General features: G+C 37.9%; 1 long non-coding RNA gene across 1 annotated transcript; it reads left to right on the forward strand.

Moving 5' to 3' along the window:
* The first annotated feature begins 18819 nt into the window (after positions 1-18819).
* On the forward strand, positions 18820-21645 carry LOC113756227. The gene is made up of 2 exons (XR_003465876.1): positions 18820-19096; positions 21377-21645. It is a non-coding gene; the product is annotated as an uncharacterized LOC113756227 (long non-coding RNA).
* The last annotated feature ends 415 nt before the right edge of the window (positions 21646-22060 follow it).

Here is a 22060-nt window from a genome sequence, read left to right on the forward strand (position 1 = left end):
CAAGGACGGATGCATGCCCATCGGATGGCCAGGAAAAAGGTTTTGAGAGGAGATGATTTCTAGCCATTGAATGGAGGGTTTTGGGGCTACTAGCTGGATATAAAAGGAAAGAGAAGCCGCAGCCGGGGGGAGTTTATGAGAGTGGACGGCTGTAGAGAAAGAAAACAAAAAAGCTACGAGGGTTCTGGAGAAGGAGGCTTTGGAGTTGGCGGCGGTAGGAAATTGCTGGAAAATCCTGGGACGAAAAAATAGAAGAGTTGCGGGGAGAGTTTGAGGATTGGAGTTGACGGCTGTAGAAAGAAAAAGGCTACGGGGGGTTTTTGAGTGAGCGGCGGTAGAAAACCAGAAAAGCTACGGAGAGTTTGAGGGAGAGCTAAGGGGGATAACGGCGGAGAGTAAGAAATAACAGAGCAAAGGGAAAAGAAAAAGGACGATTGAGGGGAGGACTTCGGCTGAGAAAAGCAGAGAACCAGGAGGCAACGGCGGAGGAAAGCCAGAGAAGCTGGTTGCCGGGAAGGAAGGAGAGCAAAGCCTTCATCTTTCGGTTACATCGAAGCTTCGGTTAAAGCCAAAGGTAACATTTTTCAACCTGGAAGTTGCTTATGGGTTACTCGATCATGTTAGAGTGCTGCAATTCTTTCCCTTTTACACTTGTTTCACCTTCTACGCGTGTGCATCTGGAAAGCAGCGAATAGGGTTGGGTTCAGGGGAGTAGAAGGGCTGTGTTCCATGAGAGTGAGTTAGGCTAGATTTGTCATTGTTGTTTTCTTGATTGAGTTTTCTTTCACTTTTTTTGAAGTTCCATTGGTTTTCCCGTTGCTTTCTACTCCCGTTGTTTTGGTTGATGTTTGTTTTACCAGATTTACATGACCGTTGTTTTCTGTTTCCTATCATTCGCATCTGTTCATGTTGAAGTCTGCCTTTGGGTTGATGGCTGCTTCATCATGTTATTTCCCCAGACGCACGAAGTAGAAAAATGACCCGAAAGAATTTTTTTTTTCTCTTCCCTGTTGTTTCCTTGCATTTCGTGGGCATTTTCGCTTTCCCAAAGTCATGTTTATAACCTTTTTGGTGGGAATCAGGGACATGAGTTATTGGCCCCCTTTCATGCGCACTTGCTGATTCACTGTCTTTGTTATTCCTGAATTTTGAGTTGAAGTTGGGTAAAGGGTCAGGTTGTTGTCGTGCATTGGAGCTCAAAAGCTCACACGGCGTCTCCCCTTTCCTTTGTTTCACGTTTTTGCCTCTTAGATACATTGAGTCATTTTCTAGTGGGCTGGTATGAGGATCATAGCATCTGGGTTTGTTTAAGGATATCAGTAGAACTTGTTTGATTCGTTTCGTATAGGCATCCTAGCTGAATGATGAAGCTGCGGCAATGTTACAATTAGAAAATGCAGAAATGTTTTGATGTTTGCGACTTGTTTCTGGTTTGTTTGGGTCAGAGTTTAGCATGAATATGTGTAATTTCTGATGTATTTTGAATCTGAAGGTTTGTTGGAAACTCATGGTATGAAATTGCTGAAGTTGCCAAGTTATTTAAGAGTCATTCTCTTCAAAAACGCAGCAAGGAGAAGCTGCTGCATTTTTATTTTCCCTGCCGTGTTTCCTTCTCCTTAGTTACTAGTTGAGTTTTGCACTTCAGTTTATCTTGTGTTGGGGGGAGGAAATGGAAGGTTGGGTGTTGAGTTTATATGTTTGAAAGTCTGAAACACTTGAACTACTGATCAAACACTTTGCTAGAAAATGAACGAATCTGGTTGCCGAATGCTTGCTGCAATCTTGCTCTAGCATTTGTGTGATTTTCCCTCTATGTTTTGGTTTGTTGGGATGTTGGAATTGTGTGTCATGTTGCTTAGATCATAGAGCTGCATTTTTCCCTTCTCACTATCCCAAGTCCACACGAGCCCACATTAGTTCATTCTCCTCTCCCATCGCACAATCACTTTTGGCTAACTGAAAATGCAGCGGGTTGTTGCAGCAGGCCTGCAGAAAATTTTAAGAGCTTGCATTGTTTCTTTCTATGTTTTGTTGATTGTTTGAGTTGTAGTATTGTTGTGGCTTTTGCCGTAATCCAAAGCTTTTGATGCTTGGTTGGAAAAATCCTGATTCATTCTCAATTGCCGAAAGCTTCCTGACTTGCTGAAACTTCGCTGCATTTTTTCCTTTTCCTTTCGGTCAATTCCAGTTCCTTGTTTGAATCCTGCAAACAATTTTCACGTTTTGATTTAGTCAGCAATTTCTGGTTTGATACACTTGTTTGTATGATGAAACGGATGGAGTCGCTGCTGGAAATTGCCTTGTTTGTATGATGATACACTTGTTTGTATGCTGGAAACGGATGGAGCAGCCTTCATTTTTCAGTTGCAGAAGCTTAAGCTTCTACGTATGCATGCATGGAAAAAGAAAAATTATTTTTTGCTCCCTCTAGTCTCTAGTAATGCGACTATGGCCCAATTACATTCCAATCTCTTGCAATTAAGTCCTAAATTGATTGCAACTTGAACCGTTATTTGGCCTCTTATTATTTTTTGGATTTTCGAAGTGCTTAAATGTTCTAATTGGACTCACATGATTGATTAATGTTTGCAATTGGATCCCTTTTACATGATAATTTGCCTTGATATGTTTTCACGGGAATTGTGGACAAATTTCAATGAATTTCTAGGATGAAATCATGAAAGCTTAATAATTTGGAAGAATTTATAGTCCTGGTTTCGTTTGATTTAATTTTTCTTAGCTAATTTTGTTATTTAACCATAATAGATAATTTTCCATTCTTCTTTTGTGATTTTTGCATTTGATTGTGATGGATTCCACCTTAAGCCATTCAATTTAGTACTCCATTTTAGATTCTCGAAACTTTTTATCTGGGACCGAGTTTTGCCTACACATGCATGGTTTATTCCATATTTAATTTTCATTTCGTGCTTAATTTCCATTTTTTGTGTTTAATTTTTGTTCCATGTGATTATTTGATAATTAAAGTGGTACCTTGACCTTTTTATTATTTTGGAGGGTAAATTAGTAATTTCACTTCGTTAGGGCATCGATTCAAGGGAGGTACACTCTATCCCTCATTTTGACCTTATTTGACCCTATGTGATCCAACGTGCTAAGTGAGAATTGCATGTCTACTTTGCTTTCCTTGCTTTTCCATAATTCCTTTCATTTATTTCGTTTACTCTCGCTTTTTATTAAGTCTTTCTTTTATTTATTTATGGGGTATGTGTACACCTCTTGGCTTGTAATAGATAGGGCTTGGAGAGCAATTTTGTCCATTTTTCCCCTTTCCCTTTTGTTTTAGTTAGCAAGTGTAATAGGTTCATTGCTTGCCTTTGTTGCTATGTGTTAATTTGCTTTATTAGGCTCTTGCATCTAGTCGAGCATGCTAAGTGTTATGTGCTACGTGTTTATATGTGATTGGCATGCCTACTTGTTTTCTATAGTCGTAGATGAATAGGATGGATGAATGCACGTCGCCACTCTAGTCCAACGCTAGTTGTGGCTCATTGTCCCGTTTTCCACTAGTCCAACGCTAGTAGGAATTAATAGAAAGGGCTAGTCCAGTGCTAGACCCAATAGGCCGCTCCCTCGCTAGTCCATACTTGCATGTTTCACTACATTTCATGCATTTTTCTTAGTTTTTTTAGCATTTGGCATGTCCCTCCAACCCTTTCCCCTTCATTTTAGGTTTTTGCATCTCATGCTAGTTATATGGTACATTTGCTTGAGAGTCCCCTTTCGATAAGGGAAACGAGCGAGTGTGGCTACAAAATAGCCTTAGCACGCTAGTTCTTCCTTCTAATCAAAGGGAAAATTAAAGTCGTGCAATTAGGAGTCATTCCCGTACCCGACTTGATGCATACCTCTAGGTTCATGTACTCTCATTCTTGTCATATCACTTCCTCACTCTTTCATCCACATTTTCTAACAAATTATATTTTTCTCAATCCACATGCCATGTTTGCACATTTTTCTTCTTTTATCACTTATTTTCCACCTCACAAATTGCGCCCAATTGCACTTATATGTATCTACTATCATATTTTCATCCATTTGCACACAAACACCTTTATTTTCCCACTTTGCACACGTGCACTTGTCTTACATTCGCACACATGCACGTTTTCTTACATTTTCACACTTGCACTCATATTTGAGTCTTCATTTGCATCATTCGCGACCTCTATGAGGACTTTCCTTATTGGCCACCACAACTCATGTGGTTGGGACCAAAAAGCTTCATAAGAGACATTTTAGATTTAGGATTGCATTTCTTTTAGCATCCATTAGTCATATCCAACATGCAAAACATACTTTGGGTAGAAGAAATTAGGAAAAGAGAGGCTAAGTCACGCAACTAGCTTTTTCTAGGGTAAGGGAGTGCCTTAGGCTTTGCCTTTGCCTTCTCACTTATCAAATGTGACCCCCGATCCCTTTCTTTGGTTACGTAGACCTAAAAGTTCTTAAAAAGGGGTTTGTTTACTTTGCTTTCCAAGAAATCACTTTTTGGGTGACTTGGTACACCCTAACTCTATACCAAGTGGCGACTCCATTTTCCATTCAAAAACCCTTTTTGAACTTTGTTTGGCCAAATCGTCGCATTTTCAAGTCCCACGGCCTTTTTATTTCATTTTTACACACGCTCACATACATATCTCACACACTACTTTCACACACATCAAAAAGTGGGTCGCGACAACACCCTAACTCTATACCAAGTGGAGACTCCATTTTCCATCCAAAAAACCCTTTTGAACTATACTTTGGCCAAACCGTCGCATTTCACAATCCCACGGCCTTTTATTTTCATCTTCACACACGTTCACATACACACTACTTTCACACACTCGAAAAGTGGGGCGCGACAGTGATGATTAATGGTTGGCCATGATTTATTAGCTTTGACATGTTAAAAATCTAGTGTTATGGTGTTAGTTTCATTTGCCTAAGAAATTTTCAGCTTGGGTGTTAAATTTCTGCTTTAGTAGAGAATTCTGCCCTATTTTTACCAGTTTCACTCGGCCATGACGGAGGCCGAATTGGGCTTAGCTTAAAACATGAAAGTTTTAGGAAATGATGTTTTATAGATGTTTGTCAGAATTCAGCTCAATATGAGTACTGTAGCACATGAAATGTCAAAAATACCCTTGACTGCCATAGGTAGAGTTTTGCGGATAGTTTTGACATTTCATCATTCTGGCTTCATTTTTCACCTTGATCCGTATTAAATCAGTAGTTAGCCAAAACACAAAAGTTGTAGTCTTATGTTTTAGCTTTCCAACGCATTCGAAAATGCCTCAATCGGACTTGTGTAGCCTGAGTTATTGTCATTTGAACCCAGTCCTGTTATCCAGCTTGAAAGTGAAATTCTAGTTCTGTAATCTGTAAATTCGAACTGGAAAAACTGTGAACCGGGCTGAGTTGTCTTCATGAAAGTTGTAGCCCTTTGCCTTAGCTTCGAAATAGTATAAATTATACCCCAATTGTATAAGCGTAGCTTTGGTTGTGACCGATACGCTAAGAGACATCAAACCTATCATTTTGTTCTTTACCTTAAACCTTATTTCCTGTCACTTTTCTAGCTTGGTTTTGTAATGGAATGACTTTTAGCCTATTGAACGGCTATTGTAATGAGATTATTTGTGTGTGATTTTGGGGGCTGATTGAGGAAAATAATGAAGCCATAAATGCCTGGAAAATAGCTAAATACAACGGGCGTGCTGCCCAAATTTGCACTCGAGGGTTAGGTAGATGTACTCGGGACTTGAGTAAGGGTTGAGGATGAAACTAACTTGAATCATCTAAGGTATTCAAGTCTTCTTTCTTAGAGGTATATAAGTTAGAATCTGGCTGAAACTTGTACCCTTGGAAAAATAAAATTTACGACTAATAGAAATACGTTTTCTTCGTTTCTTCGACTCAAATGGAGATTTCAAAGTTTTACGAGCGAGCATAAGTTTTACAAATATTTTACTCATGGACTTTGGTTTAAATGTACTCTTTTCACTTCCAAAACTATACTTATACTTTGTACTAGTAGTTATTCGGATTTTCTTTGGTTCACCTAAACTTTGGATGGTTTAACTGTAATATTTTCTCTTGGTTATTATTAGGGTTCCTTGGTGATTTAGGGTATTATCCGGAAAGAAACTTTGGAAGTTATTTTGTTTAAATAGGTGAGTGTTCTTTGTACGTTATGTTTTCTATGACTATGTGGATTGCTGTGACTATGTGACTATTTGTGAATGTTTGATTAAATGTTAAATGTTTTCAATGATTTCTAAAATTGAATTTTACTAGGCGAGTGTGTACTTTATCGCACTCGACCTAATTTATGACCATGAAGATTGGTGGAGACTGGCCAGTGTCCAGTAGGGGGAAAATGAAATGAATGAATGAATGGCTAGAACAATGGAGGGGTTTTCACTTACAAATATAATTTTTAATGACTGAAGGAATAAGGAAATGATTGGTGGAATGAATGAACGAAGGGTTCCACGTGAGCATGTATCCTTTTAATGAGTGTGTTATCATTGCTTTATATTGTAAATGTTTTCTGGATTACTTGTTATTACATGATTAATGTCCTTGTTTAATTACTTGGCTATGTATATGGAACCTCATTGGGCTTTTAACTCATTCCGTTAGCTTTGTTTTCCTTACAGGGGATGTGAGCGAGGGTGTGAATCCTGTGCAGACTAACTTGGTCTAGCTTTTTGAAATTTTATTTTTTTATTGTTTTCGCGCTAGTGCTTGGATAAGGTTGGATGTAGTAAGAACTTAAAACTTTATTTTTAATTGGGAGTGTATTTCTATTTGAGATGGATATGAATGTAAGTATATGTTTCAAGTTTGGAAATGGTTAGTTCTCTTTTCCTCGAGGTTATATCTTATTTTGCTTGAAAAGATCGAACGAGTCCTGGCGAGAGCTGGGCAGGCGGTCCGCCGAACCCTTTGGTTCGCCTTATGGGGAAGTGGGGCTGTCACAGGTGGTATCAGAGCCACTTCTCGTGGTCTCTGCACGGAGTGAGCTTGGGCCAAGTGGTGTTATGGTCCTGATTTCGTGAATAAGTATGAAGGATTAAGTGCTCTTTTGAGCATAGGCTATGAATCATGAATTGTTATAGGTCTTAAATCTTTATCATGGTACTTGAGGACTATAGATATGTATGTTAGATAGGAATCTCAATTGTAGATAATTTACTCTTGGGACTGGCCAGTTCGAGTGGTGAATTATCTCGGATTTTTGTACCCGAGTACGTGGGAGTTGAGGGCAATACTAAGGACTTGTGATCTTTATTTCGAGGATCAAGAATAGGCTAACGTTTGGTGAGAGCAAGTTCAAGGGGTCTACGGACGTCTAGTTCGGATAGTAATAGAAGTGAGAGATCGGACGGGGAGTATTTTAACCGAGTGTGGAACAGCATGTCGCGATTTCTTCTTGTTTTGCCCCTGTATTGTTACTGTATGCAATTGGCTTGTGGTATTTCAATACTTACATGTATAGTATTTGCTGTACTTGATTTTGTCTACTTGATATGTCTCTTTGTGAATTTGGTGTATTATATCTTGCCGTTTTAGTCAATTTCCTATGTTTACATACTAAATCACCTTTTGAAAAAAAAAGAGAGAAAAAAGGTATGGAGGGGAGACGTAGTCACGAACGTGGAGCTAGTCATGACCGTGGGGCTAGGCAAGCTCAAGAACCAAGAAATGAAAGAGAAACAGTAGCTGAGCAAGATCGTGGGCCGAGGGTTGAGGCAGGAGACCAAGTAGCGACGGCAATCCAACAAATGACAAATATCCTAGCGCGATTGGTAGATCAACAAGGTCAAATGCCAGTAAATCAATCCCAGAATACTGAGATAGGAGAGGATAGGGCTCTGGAGCGGTTTCAAAAATTTGTACCTCCTAAATTTCTTGGAGGGCCTGATCTAGATGTAGTTGAACAGTGGTTAGAGGTAATGATTAACATTTTCGCAGCCTTGAACTACACGGAGCAAAGACAGGAGAACTTTGCTGTATTCTAATTCGAAGGACTGGCCCGAGCATGGTGGAATGTTATTAGGACAAAGTGGGAGAGAAAACAGACTACATGGACATGGCCGAATTTTATAAGGAAATTTAACGAGAAATACCTCCCACCTTTGGTCCAAGAAAGGAGAGAGGATGAGTTTATTGGGTTGCATCAGGGAACCCAGAGTGTGGCTGAATATGAGACTAAATTTACTAAACTGTCTAAGTTCGCTTCCGAATTGGTGGTTACGGAGCGAAGGAGAGTAAGACAGTTCATACAAGGCTTGAATTTGGAAATCCAGGAAACTTTAGCGGCGGTTCAAGTTAATACTTTTACGAAGGCTTTAGAAAAAGTTCAAAGAATTGAGGACGCGAAAGCACAAGTAAAAGCTTTCGAAACACGAAAAAGAGGTGCATCTATTAACCTACCTGAGGAATCTAGAGACAAGATAATGCCTTCTAAAATGCAAAAAGTGAACTATTTACCTCACCCACTATGGACATTAGGAGCATTAGATGAGGGGTCTACAAAAGGAAGTCAAATAGGATCAGAGAAAATTTCTCAAGAAAGCCAAAAAGTGACTTCTCACTTGGCCTATGGATACTGCGGGAAGGCAAATCACGCTGAGGATGATTGCTGGAGGAAAGGGCAAAAGTGTTTGATTTGTGGGAGTAGCAATCATCAACTTAGCAATTCCCCGAAAAAACAGCCACGCGAGCATAGTACTCAACAAGTGGGTGGAACCAAACTGAAACAAACTAATGTAAGAGAGAACCGAACAAAAGTACCAACATAGGTATATGCCATAGACAGCAACAAGCTCCGAGGTCATCTGCGGCAACAGAACGTAAAAATTTCGAGGACGAAATTTCTTAAGGGGGAGAGAGTGTGAGAACCCGAAATTTTCACATTTTCTAGGCATTATTTTATTTTTGCCTACATTTTTATACTTGCCTTTAAAATATTAAAGTTTCTATGCATTTTAATAAGTAAGTACAATTTTAAATCATTTTCCTAGTATAAGTTAGTGCACGTTAAATTTGAAGTGCATTATAGACGTGGGACCCTCTAGTGCGATAAAATTTTGGTGACTAAGTGATTTTTGTGCTAAGTGTTATTATACAAGGTGCTAGAGGATAATTAGAGGTTTGTTATATGATGTAACCATTGGAAGACAAAGGATTAGAGAAAACACTAGAAAGGCCAAGTGTCACTGCATCATTAGAGGTTGGAATTTGACCTAATTTTCTTCACTTTAGTAAAACAAATTTTGACCCAAAATATCCTCCATTTTCTTCTTCTTGGCTGGCTATTTTGAGCAGCAAAACAAGAGAGAAAAACTCCTTTTTGTACTTCACTTGTTAGCTTGGATCTTGAGTTTTAGCCAACCAAATTTGAAACTACTCCATACATGTGCTCACTATGGAGGTTTAAAGGTTTTGGTGGAGTTATTTTGGAGGAGAAAGGTCTAAACTACCATTTTTCCTTGTGGTCATAAGGTATATTGTCAATAAAATCCTTCTTTACTTCTAGTAATGGCATATTAGTGGTTTAGAAATGAAAAATATGTAGTTTTATGAGGAATATTATGATTTGAAGTAATGATTGAGAAATTTTCAATTTTCGTAGAGAATTTTCTGCCCTCATGTGATGATTAATGGTTGGCCATGATTTATTAGCTTTCATATGATAAAAATCTAGTGTTATGGTGTTAGTTTCATTTGCCTAAGGAATTTTCAGCTTGGGTGTTAAATTTCAGCTTTAGTAGAGAATTCTGCCCTGTTCTAACCAGCTTCATTCGGCCATGATGGAGGCCGAATTAGGCTTAGCTTAAAACATGAAAGATGTAGGAAATGATGTTTTATAGCTACCTGTAAAATTTCAGCTCTATCTGAGCACTGTATCATGTGAAATGACAAAAATACCCTTGACTGCCGTAGGTAGAGTTTTGCAGACAGTTTTGACATTTCATCATTCTGGCTTCATTTTTCACCTTGATTCGTATTAAATCAGCAGTTATCCAAAACACAAAAGTTTTAGTGTTATGTTTTATCTTTCCAACGCATCCAAAAACGCCTCAATCGGACTTGTGTAGCCTAAGTTATTGTCATTTGAACCCAGTGCTGTTATCCAGCTTGACAGTGAAATTCTGGTTCTGTAATCTGTAAATTTGACCTGGATAAACCGTGAACCGGGCTGAGTTGTCTCATGAAAGTTGTATCCCTTTGTCTTAGCTTCGAAATGGTATAAATTGTACCCCAATCCTATAAGCGTAGCTTTGGTTGTGACCAATATGCTAAGAGACGTCAAACCTGTCATTTTGTTCTTTACCTTTAACCATATTTCCGGTCACTTTTTTTGCTTGCTTTTGTAATGGAATGACTTTTAGCCTATTGAACGGCTATTGTAATGAGATTATTTGTGTGTGATTTTGGGGGCTGATTGAGGAAAATAATGAAGCCATAAATGGCAGGAAAATAGGTAAATACAAAGGGAGTGCTGCCCAAATTTGCACTCGAGGGCTAGGTAGATGTACTCACGACTTGAGTAAGGGCTGAGGATGAAACTAACTTGAATCGTCTAAGGTATTCAAGTCTTCTTTCTTAGAGGTATATAAGCTAGAATCTGGCCGAAACTTGTACCCTTGGAAAAATGAAATTTACGACTAATAGAAATACGTTTTCTTCGTTTCTTCGACTCAAATGGAGATTTCAAAGTTTTACGAGCGAGCATAAGTTTTACAAATATTTTACTCATGGCCTTTGGTTTAAATGTACTCTTTTCACTTCCAAAACTATACTTATACTTTGTACTAGTAGTTATTCAGATTTTCTTTGGTTCACCTAAACTTTGGATGGTTTAACTGTAATATTTTCTCTTGGTTATTATTAGGGTTCCTTGGTGATTGAGAGTATTATCCGAAAAGAAACTTTGGACGTTATTTTGCTTAAATAGGTGAGTGTTCTTTGTACGTTATGTTTTCTATGACTATGTGGATTGCTGTGACTATGTGACTATTTGTGAATGTTTGATTAAATGTTAAATGTTTTCAATGATTTCTAAAAATGAATTTTACTAGGCAAGTGTGTACTTCATCGCACTCAACCTAAATGAATGTATAATTTACAATGATTAAATGATTAAATGCTACTTGTGCATGAATGTAAGTTGTTTGGCTGAATTGAGCCCTTGCCCTTTGTTGCCGGTCGACTCGAGCTAGCAGCGGACTCGATCGGGCGATTGGTAACCCTGGAAAAATGTTTGGTATACTCGAGTATGACCACGAGGATTGGTGGAGACTGGCCAATGTCCAGTAAGGGGAAAATGAAATGAATGAATGAATGGCAAAAACAATGGAGGGGTTTTCACTTACAAATATAATTTTTAATGACTGAAGGAATAAGGAAATGATTGGTGGAATGAATGAACGAAGGGCTCCACGTGAGCATGTATCCTTTTAATGAGTGTGTTATCATTGCTTTATATTGTAAATATTTTCTGGATTATTTGTTATTACATGATTAATGTCCTTGTTTAATTACTTGGCTATCTGTATTGAACCTCATTGGGCTTTTAGCTCATTCCGTTAGCTTTGTTTTCCTTACAGGGGATGCGAGCAAGGGCGTGAGTCCTGTGTAGACTAGCTTGGTCTAGCTTTTAGAAATTTTATTTTTTTATTGTTCTCACGCTAGTGCTTGGATAAGGTTGGATGTAGTAAGAACTTAAAGCTTTTGTTCTAATTGGGATTGTATTTCTATTTGAGATGGATATAAATGTAAGTATATGTTTCAAGTTTGGAAATGGTTAGTTCTCTTTTCCTCGAGGTTATATCTTATTTTGCTTGAAAAGATTGAACGAGTCCTGGCGAGAGTTAGGCAGGCAGTCCGCCGAACCCTTTGGTTCACCTTAGGGGGAAGTGGGGCTATCACAGACCCAACAGACTCCGCAGGTGTGACCGCCTCCTCCTCCGAGTCCTCCTCAGGATCCTCCTCGGGATCACTAGGGACCGCGTGCCCTTGACCTTTCTCGGCCAAGTTCTGCACCATTTCCTCAACTAGGGCCCCGTACTCTGTCAAAATGTGATCGGTCCGGTCTCTCACGTCTCTCACTACCTGAACAAGGTGACCATTAGCCGCCTGAGCCTGCTCTTTAAAGGCATTCGTCCATATCTAACAAGTACTCTATCATCAAAACCATCAACTACTAGCTCAATAACATCAATTAATAGGTAGATAACCATAATCAAGGATGAAAATGTAAACCCTAGCTAAACACTCCCCCATATCATGCACAACTCACTAATTAACCGTCAAAACCCAAGATTAAGAGTTTCTATCCAAACTTTAGCAAGATTAAGAAGAGAAAAAGGAAAGACAACCATGGTACCTTCCATAAAGTGCTTGTAGGTGAGAACTACACCCCTCTCTTCCACAACTTCTACCACACAAAGCTTCCTAAGTACTAAAATGAAAGTTTAATTGGTTTGGATTGGGTGATTTCTCTCAAATGAAGATGATTCAAGGTGAAAGTTAGAGTTTGCTCACTTGGTTTTTCCTCTCCCTTAAGCTCGGCCAGAAATGCAGAAAATGAAGAGGAATTGAAGTGAATTTGGGGATAAAAATGAAGGAAATTGGTTGGTCAAACAACCCTTGGATGTTTGCCACTTGTTACCTCAAGATTACATCTTTAATTTTTCTTCTTTTTCCTTTCTTTTTGGTCAATAATTTTGTCTCTTTATTGGCTGATTAAGGGATGATATTTATGCACTAATAACTAAAGGATTAAGGTAATAAAGTGGTGTTCAAGTGGTGCACTCAATCGGTAGCGAACGGTACCTGTCGGTTCAAACCGATTTTCCTTAAATCGTGTGTACTACGGTTTTAACTTATGATTCACTAACTTATTATTATCACTTCTAAACATGCATTTTTTCTTATCTAAAACTCACTCTTAACCGCCAAATTTAGTACACACTCCATACCGAGTAATCACACTACCAAAAGACGTAAAAACCCTAGTTTACTTTAACGATGAAAATAAAGGGAAAACTCTTGGTTCTATGATTAATTGTAACTATTGAGGGAGTGAATGAGTAGTAAGGCTATTATAAAGAAATAAATCCAAATAAAAGGGAATTTTAAGAAAAATATGAGGGATTTTACAAGTCCTCACAAGTTGGATCTCAAGTTGCATATGTATCCTTGAATGCACTTCAATAGTAGTATATGAGTTGTTTTTTATCAAGCTTTGGTATCAACTAAGATGAAAAGTGTGAGGACCCGTAAATTTTCCGTATTTTATATTATTTTATTTTATTATTTCACATGCATTTTCTTCATTATACCTATTATATTAATTTTTCCAGAGATTTTATAAGTAAGTATAGTTTTGAAATAATTTTTCTAGTATAAGTTAGTTTATGTGACATTAGTAGTGTATCTTGGACGTGGGACCCGCTAGTGCGGTTAGTGCGATAAAATTTTGACCCCTAGTTGAAGTTTTGTGTTAAGGGATATTATTTTACAAGGTGCTAGGAGATTATTAGAGGTTAGCTAGATATATTAACCATTGGGAGAAAGAAGATAAGCTTGAGACATCTAAGGTGCCACGTGTCGCGAATCCATTGGAAGTTGGACTTGACCAACTCTTATTTAACTTTACCAAAATCAAAATTGACCCAAATCTTCTTCATTCTTGCCCTTTCTTGGCCGAAAATTTGGAGAGCAAAAGAGAGAAAGATAGCTTCATCTTCCACTTCAATTTCTTGCCTAAACTTTGAGATTTCGCCGATGGTCTTGCAAAATACTCCATAGAAGTTGTTCTCTAAGGAAGCTTTAGGGTTCCTATGGAATGATTTGGGAAGAGAAAGGTGTGGATAGCCTCTTTGCCTAAGGTTTAAGGTATTTATGCTAAGAATCTTTCTCTATTTCAGATAATTGCAAATTAGTGTCTTATGGAGGCAACTTTGGTAATTTTATGCAAAATTTCATGGTTGGAAGTGATATTATGGAAATTTTCAGTTTTATCATGAATATTCTGTCCAAATATGAAGCTTGAAGGTTAGTTAGGATTTCCTAGCTTTGACATGTGCAAAATCTAGTGTTTATGTGTTATTTCACTTTGCTTAAAGAAATTTCAGCTTTGATGCATAAATTTCAGGTTTAGGGTTTCTAATTTGGACATGATTAGAGTTACTTTTGGATCTACAAATTGGTTGTATATTAAGGGTTTTTGATAGCTTGTGATTTGTGGGTATACTTGTGGTTGAAATTGAGAAGTGATTGGTGTTAATGTTTGGATGGAAAAGTAAAGAAAAACAAAGGGAGGTGCTGTCAAAATTTCCGCAAGAACTCCTGAGAAGTCTCAGAAAATCTGTTATAACTTGATGTAGAAATGTCAGAATTGAGTTCCATTTGTTGCATTTGAAACTAGATTCATAGAACTACAACCCGTGAAAATTTCAGACCCTGGTTCTGTCTGTACGATTTATGGTGATTTTTCAAATTTGACTGAAATATTGTACCCGTTCTGTCTTTTACTGGATAAAACAGCAATTTGAGGTTCGAATTTGACTGACTTGTGTTCTGAATCTTACAATAGTGTCTTCTGGGAAGTTGTAGCCCTTTGAATGTATTTTCCAACGGTATAAATTTTATCAATTTTGGACTTAAGAAGCTTGAGATATGATTTTTCTTATAGTATTGCGCAAAACTGGAAAATTCTGTTTTCTTAACCTTGATCTTACTTTTATTTTCTACTTTAAATTTGGAGTTAGTAAAGCATTGTAGGTAGGGTTTTGAGGTTGTTCCTACTTTTAGAACCAACTGTTACCTTTTCACTCCAAATCCACCTCTTTGCTTTGCATTAATGGTTCATTTGCATGGGCATACGACTAGTAGTCGAGCCTCACTTGTGCATTCTGTTTACTCCGTTTTGGATATAGAAACTTCAATTGTATTACCTTGGTTATTTTTAGGGTTTCTTGACGATTAAACCACTTTGGGTGAACACTTTTGAAGTATCTGTACTTGAACTGGTGAGTGTACCACTCCCCTTATTTGTTGCTTAACTTGGTTTCTGCACCTGCAATCTGTGATTTGAACGACTGTACTATCTGTTTATTCTATTTGAGACGAGGGTGTACTTTATCACACTCGTTCTCTTGTCTGTCTGTATGCCTATTTACTGTGTGTAATCTGTTATCTGTATCTGAGTCTGTTCGGACGTCGTTTGGAGATTGATATCCAACGATCCTTCTGTGACCTCTGAGCTCAACACCTGTGGCAAGTTACTCAAGTCGAGCCGGCAAGGGCCTGGTCGATTAGATAACGAACCACAGTAGTCTGTTCTAGGAATCTTTGGGTATTGAGACCCTTGATTCCGGTATACTCGAGTATTACCATTCCTGTTTCCTGTTTGGCGTTCGGGCCCGGTAAGGGGTATGTTTGGTGAACGAGATTTGGCGTAAGTGGGGTCTACGGTCATGTTTGTTTCTTCGAGCGTTGACGAAGAGTCAACGGGTTGGGATCAAGTACTGCAAATGGGGAAATTTGGCTCCTGAGAGCCACCAGTATCCTTTCTATTTAAGATGTCTGTTCATTTCCTTATTTGATATGCATATGTTACTAATTGAATATGAAATGCCATGTTTTAAACTGCTATTATTTTGGTACCTCATTGAGCGTAAACTCACCCCCTTCCCGTTACCTTTTGTTTTCCTTACAGGGAACAATACTTTTGAACCATGATTTTGAAGAAAGAAGTACAGCGAGCTCTAGTTATTCTTTTGTATAGCACCTCTGTAGTTGAAACCCTAATTGTACTTTGATCCCTCATGAATATTCCGACTTGTATTGCTTGTAAACTTTTAAACCTTTCAGCGTTTGTATATCTTAAAAAGATTAACCATGTAAATTAAGTGTACTTGTTGAGATGGTACTTTTACATGGCTTGATGAACACTTGTGGTATCCGTATGGTTTGGTAAGTTTTATTTTGGCTTGGTGGTCTCCAATTGTTTGTTTTCTTTGGGTTTCTGTGCACGGTTGTAGGGTTTTAAGTGATTTGATTCCGTAGACCTGGCGAGAGCTGGGCAGGCGGTCCGCCGAACCCTTTGGTTCGCCTTAGGGGGAGGTGGGGCTGTCACAAAAAGTGTTAGTTTTATCTCAAAAACTTTGAATTACATTTGCTCACTTCAATTTGGGATTGGTTGTTCTTTCAACTACTGATTCCTGGAATTTTCTTTCGTTATGTTTGAATTTGAGAAATGACTCAAGATTTTTCATGATTTGGAAGTTCAAATGTTATTATTCACTCTAAAATTGTATTTTCAAATTTGCACTAGTAATTTCTGGATTTTTGAAGGTTCATTGAGATTTTGATTAGTTGAACCGTAATACCTTATTTTGACTAATTTAGGTTTCTTTGGTGATCCGGAGTACAACCCGGAAGGAAACTTTTGACATATCTCTTGCTCATATTGGTGAGTGTTCCTTGTGTGTTTGTACAACAAGTGACTATGTGACTATTTGTGAATGTTTGCTTGAATGTTAAATGCTTTCCAAGAATTGTTAAATTGATTTTCGATGGGCGAGTGTGTACTTTATCGCATTCGACCCAAGCCAAAGTGAATTTTCAATGATTGAATGCTATTTGTGCATGAATGTAAGCCTTTTGACATAACTGGGCCCTTGCCCTTCGTTGCCAGTCGAGTCGAGCCAGAAGCGGACTCGGTCGGACTGCTCGTGACCCTGAGACAGTGTTTTGGTATACCTGAGTATGACCACGAAGGTTGGTGGAGAACTGGCCAGTGAATTGGCTAGTGGCGGGAAATGAAATCAATGAATGAATGTCAAGAACACTGGAGGAGTTTTCACTTGCAATAGTTTCTAATAATTGGAGGAATAAGGAAAATGGTTGGCGAGTGAATGAACGAATGGCTCCACGTGAGCATGTATCCTTTTAATGAGTGTGTTCTCATTGCTTTTATATTGTAAATATTTTCCTGATTGGTTGTTCTTAAATGACTAATGTTTTTGTTTTAATTACTTGATTATGTGTATGGGAACCTCACAACGTTTTTAGCTCATTCATTTAGTTTTTGTTTTCCTTACAGGAGGTACGAGTGAGGCGTAAGACTGGTACAGGTTAGCGTAGTCTAGTTTTTCGAAATTTTGTAATTGTACTCATGCTAGTGCTCAACTAGGGTTGAATGTATCTGGAATTCAACACTTTTGTCATATTTGGGATTGTATGAATGTTTGAGATAGAAATGAATGTAAGTATACGTCCCAAGTTTGGGAACTGTTATTTCACTTATTCTCGAGGTTATACCTTATTTTATTTGAAGAAAATGAATGAGGTCTGGCGAGAGTTGGGTAGACGGTCCGCCAAACCCTGAAGTACGCCCTAGGGAGAGGTGGGGTCGTCACAGAGATGAGTGTTTGTGTGTGTGAAACTTGTCTTGGAAGATTGGAGGGAAAAATAACTAAAAAGTTTTGCCAAAGTCAACTTTAAATAGTTGTCGGAATAGTGTTTCGTACTACCACTTTTCTCTTTTGTTTATTGCGCTAATCCTCCAATGTAATTCCTTTAACACTGTAATTACTCACTCTTACGAGTCTATTATTAATTTCTCAAATCTCCACTTAATCGTTCCGACGCGAAATGCTCGACTTTTCGACTCGCGAGCGATAAAGCGAAATTTAAAAGAAATTCATGTAACTAAAATATAATTAATGAACTCTAAGGCAAATAATTATAAAAATGACTATTTTAAAAGATTAAACATGAGTCCTCACAGCTTATCTCTTCTACTCTCAAGCAATCTCGCTTTCTTACTAATTGTTTCATTAAGTGGTCCCCTAGATAAGAGGGTAAATTTCATATTGAACAAAAAAAGTGTCTCATAATTTGATTAGTTTTTAAATGACCTAATTCACCCTCTCTTAGGTTATCTTTGATCCTAAAAATTGGTATCAGAATTTGGTTTCCTAGAGATTAAGCTCAAACGGCTTTGGACTAAAAATGACAACCAACAATGCCATGTTTTTTTAAGGACAATCTGTCACTAGACCTCCAATGTTCAATGGGTCAAATTATGTAAGTTGGAAGGAAAGAATAATTATCTTCTTGCCATCGATTGATATTGATTTGTGATTTATTGTAAATGAAGGTCCATATGATGTCTCTGTAATTGATGAAGTTACTCATAGACCAAGGCAAAAAATAAGAATTGAACTGACTGCTAAGGATAGAGCTCACGTCTGTGAGGACCCATAATTTTATTATTTCAAAATATTGTTAAATTGGTCATTTTAAAAATATTTCGTACTCGAGTTACCCAAAAAAAAAAATTAATAAAATAAAAATAAAATAAAATATACTAAAGTACATTTCAAAATATTGAATTTCTCGAAAATAAATTTTTCCGATTGGTTCTTTACGCGCATATTATTTTAATGCCCAAATTTATTCAAGATGAATTGCTTATCGTGATTTTTATTGTTATATATATATACTTGGATTATCATATTTTAGAGTTTTAGAATCGAATAAGTTGAATTTCCAAGTTCAAACAAGAAAACCCTTAAGTTTGACCTTTATACGCGCGCGTGCCGAAAAGGCCCCGACAGGCACATTAATTTGATTAATTGGAGATTTTAAGAACATGATATTAGACTACTAGTAATATACTATTAATGTACTAGGGAAATTACCTTAGAGGTTTAGTGCACAAAAGTTGCAAACGAGCGCAAAAATTGGACACGCAAAGACCCTAAACGGACCTAGCATGAGTTGACACTTAGACTTAACCATTAAGTCACCAATTCTCTCCACTTTCATTACAATACCTGATTTCACTCTCTCTCCTCTCGTCACTCTCTAGTTGGCCGAAGATGGGAAGAAAAAAATCTAGCCAAAATCCTCACAAACTTGCTTCAATCCACTTCCAAATTTCATCATCCATTAGAGGGCTTTGATCCTAGCTTGGAAGAGGGGGCTGTTCATCGGTTTTCTTGGAGGAATTTCGGTCAAGATTTCTGCCCTAAAGCTGTCCAACTAAGTTCTTGAGGTAACTCACTCACCCACACTTCAATCTTGCAAAATTATAGCTCAAATGGAGCAAAGGTAGCATGGGTTTGCAACCTATGGTAGAATTTGGGTTGATTGGTTGAGTAATTATGTTCTTGCAATTCCATGACATGCTCGAGGGTTTGAGGATGTTTATTGGTGACTGATGTGATGAATTAGCATGTTGTGGTTGCTGATATTGTGCTATGTTACATGTATATAGAATGATTGATGGAATGAAGTTGGAAGAAAGTTAGAAATTTGGAGAAGGTACTGTCTGAAATTTCTGACTTGCTGCCGACTTTCTTGTTTGCTGCTGCCCTGTAATTTCAAAACTTTTCTGGTGCTAATTGAGCTTCCAAATTGGTGTAGATATGTTGTGCTATGTGTATTGTGGTTGTCTACCAAAAATCAACCCAAATGGTTGGTTAAATTTTGATTTACAAGTAAAGAAGCAAAACTGGAACAAGCTCCAGAATTTTCTGACCAGCAACATTTGTGTAGCTATAACGTTTTGCTCGTTGATCGAAATTGAGTGCTGTTTGCGGCATTTGAAAGTAGACTCTTAGAGCTTTAAAATGGTACCAAGCTCATTTTCTAGTTCGTCCCGAGCGATTCGTGGAGAGTTTTGAAAGTTGGCTGCCTGTTTATTACTGTTCATCCGAGACTGTCCAGAAAATCAATTTGTTGCTTGATTTTGAACCGCTTATGTCTGGATTTTGGAAATGATTTCTTCTGTATAAATATATCCTTATGAACCTAGTTTCTAACACCACCAACCGTTTTCAATTTCACTGAGAATCGAGTGAGATATGGCCTAATTACCGAAGTGCATTAAATCTAGAAAATAGGCCAACAGTCCAGGAATTTTAGCGAATTTCAACTTTTTATTTCTTGAGCTAGGAACATCGGAATCGAGTTCCGTTTTTTTCATTTGAAACCTGGATTGGAAATTTACATTCATATCAAATTTCAAAGGCTGGTTTTGATTTTATGATTTTTACAAAATTCCAAAATTATTGGAAAAAACTTGGACTGTTTTGACCTATCTTCAATGAATAGTAAACTTTCTTGGAGAAATTGACTTGTTTCTGATTTGATTCTTGGAAAGTGACCTTCTACAAAGTTGTTATGCTTCGAATGAAGTTTTTGACGGTGTAAAATTTTCTATTTTAGACTTTCCGAACTTCCGGACTGATTTTTCCACGAATGACTCGAAAAGTGAAATTTCCAATTTGGACCTAAATGTTCTTTTATGGGCCTAGGTTACATTTTTACAACTCTTAGAGAATTTCAAACCTATTTTCATGAGTTCACCTATCACTTGAGATCTCATTTGAAAGTCGGTTCCTTATGAACTGAAATACTTTGGAAACTTGAATTGTGGAGTCAAAATTGACTATTTCTTTTCTTTACACGAATACTGTATGGCCTGGAATTTGAGATACAATGCATTATTGCATACTTTCAGGATCTCAAGAGGACTTCGAGGGAACTCCCGACGAAGCGTCTTAGAGCTAATTTCTCAAACTTTGACTTTTGATACTTGGTGAGTATCAAGTGCATGTGAAGTGTATAAATGAAATGATTCTTGTACTTGCTAGTTAATGAGGCTAGGGCGTACTTTATCACTCTTGTCCTCTCTTTCATGAAATTGCTTGCTTGATAAGTGATACGTGTTACATGTGAATGCAAATGAAAGTGTTTTTCGTGAGCATTGAGCGGCAGAATGTATCATGCCTTTTTAGGGTAGGAGGTACCGCTCATCCCGTCTCAATGCTATGACCAAATCTTGTCGATTGGAGCTTCGTCTCATCGACCTAAAAGTGAATGGGGGGGGGACGCCCCAACCCATTGGCTAGCTTTGTAACTCGAGCCGGCAAGGGCTTGGTCGAGAAACTTGGTGAACCTTGGGAAGTGTTATAACTTGATCCAAATAAGGGGTCTTGCTAGGTATACTTGTTAAGTGATACCACCTACATGCTTGTTTGGTTACGGATCCAAGAGGGTGTCATGGTGGCTAGAGGTAGTAAGTGGAGTTCTACATGGATAACTGTGAAAGTTGACGGAGGGTCAACTACCTGAGCTTGGATCGCGCGTGGATTAGCTCCTGAGAGCTCCCGTATCCTTTTATTGTGATTAAATTCCCTAGTTGCTTAACGTTTCGCAGTTACTTGTTACTCGAGTTATTGCTTTATATTGTGTCTTTGCTAGCATGCTTGCATGTTTTTCCCTTGGCCTCACTGAGCATTAGCTCACCCCAATTTGTTTTCCTTAACAGGTTTGGAAGTGGAAGTTCTGAGGCTTAATTAGTGACCCCCAAAAATAATTTTTCCCCACAGGGCTCGAGGCCAAAGAAAGCGCTTGTATTGAGTTATTAGTGTCTGAAGGGATATCTCATATATAATTTGAATTCGATTCACTTGATAAGTATTTGATGTAATTATTTGAGAACTGAGGACTTTTGTCTTATTCGGGGAATGATACCCTTACTTGAGATTTGTAATGTATCTTATCTCGTTCTAAGTTTGAAAAATGTTATTTCGTTTATTCTTGAGGTTATACCCTATGTTACTGGATGTGAGTGATGTATTTTAATTGAGGACTGTAGTGAGTCCCGGTGAGAGCTGGGCAGGCGGTCCGTCGAGCCCTTTGGTTCGCCTTAAGGGGAGGTGTGGCTGTCACAACGTCACCTTAAATACAAAAGTTATGAATGTGTTATATAGTGATTTAGATTCAAATGAATCCATTAGGGTCAAGGGTTGTAGGTCTACTAAAGAGATTTGGAACAAATTGAGAGAAATTCATGAAGGGAGTGAGAATATGAGAGAACAAAAGAAATCTATCTTAGTTACCAAATATGAATCATTCAAGATGGAATCTCGTGAAAATATTGACAAAATATATTATAGATTCAATGATCTCATTAAGGATTTAGAAGTTCTAGAAAAGGAATACTCCTTAG

Source organism: Coffea eugenioides, unplaced genomic scaffold (genome assembly GCF_003713205.1).
Source record: "Coffea eugenioides isolate CCC68of unplaced genomic scaffold, Ceug_1.0 ScVebR1_2100;HRSCAF=3067, whole genome shotgun sequence".
NCBI classification, from domain to species: Eukaryota; Viridiplantae; Streptophyta; class Magnoliopsida; order Gentianales; family Rubiaceae; genus Coffea; species Coffea eugenioides.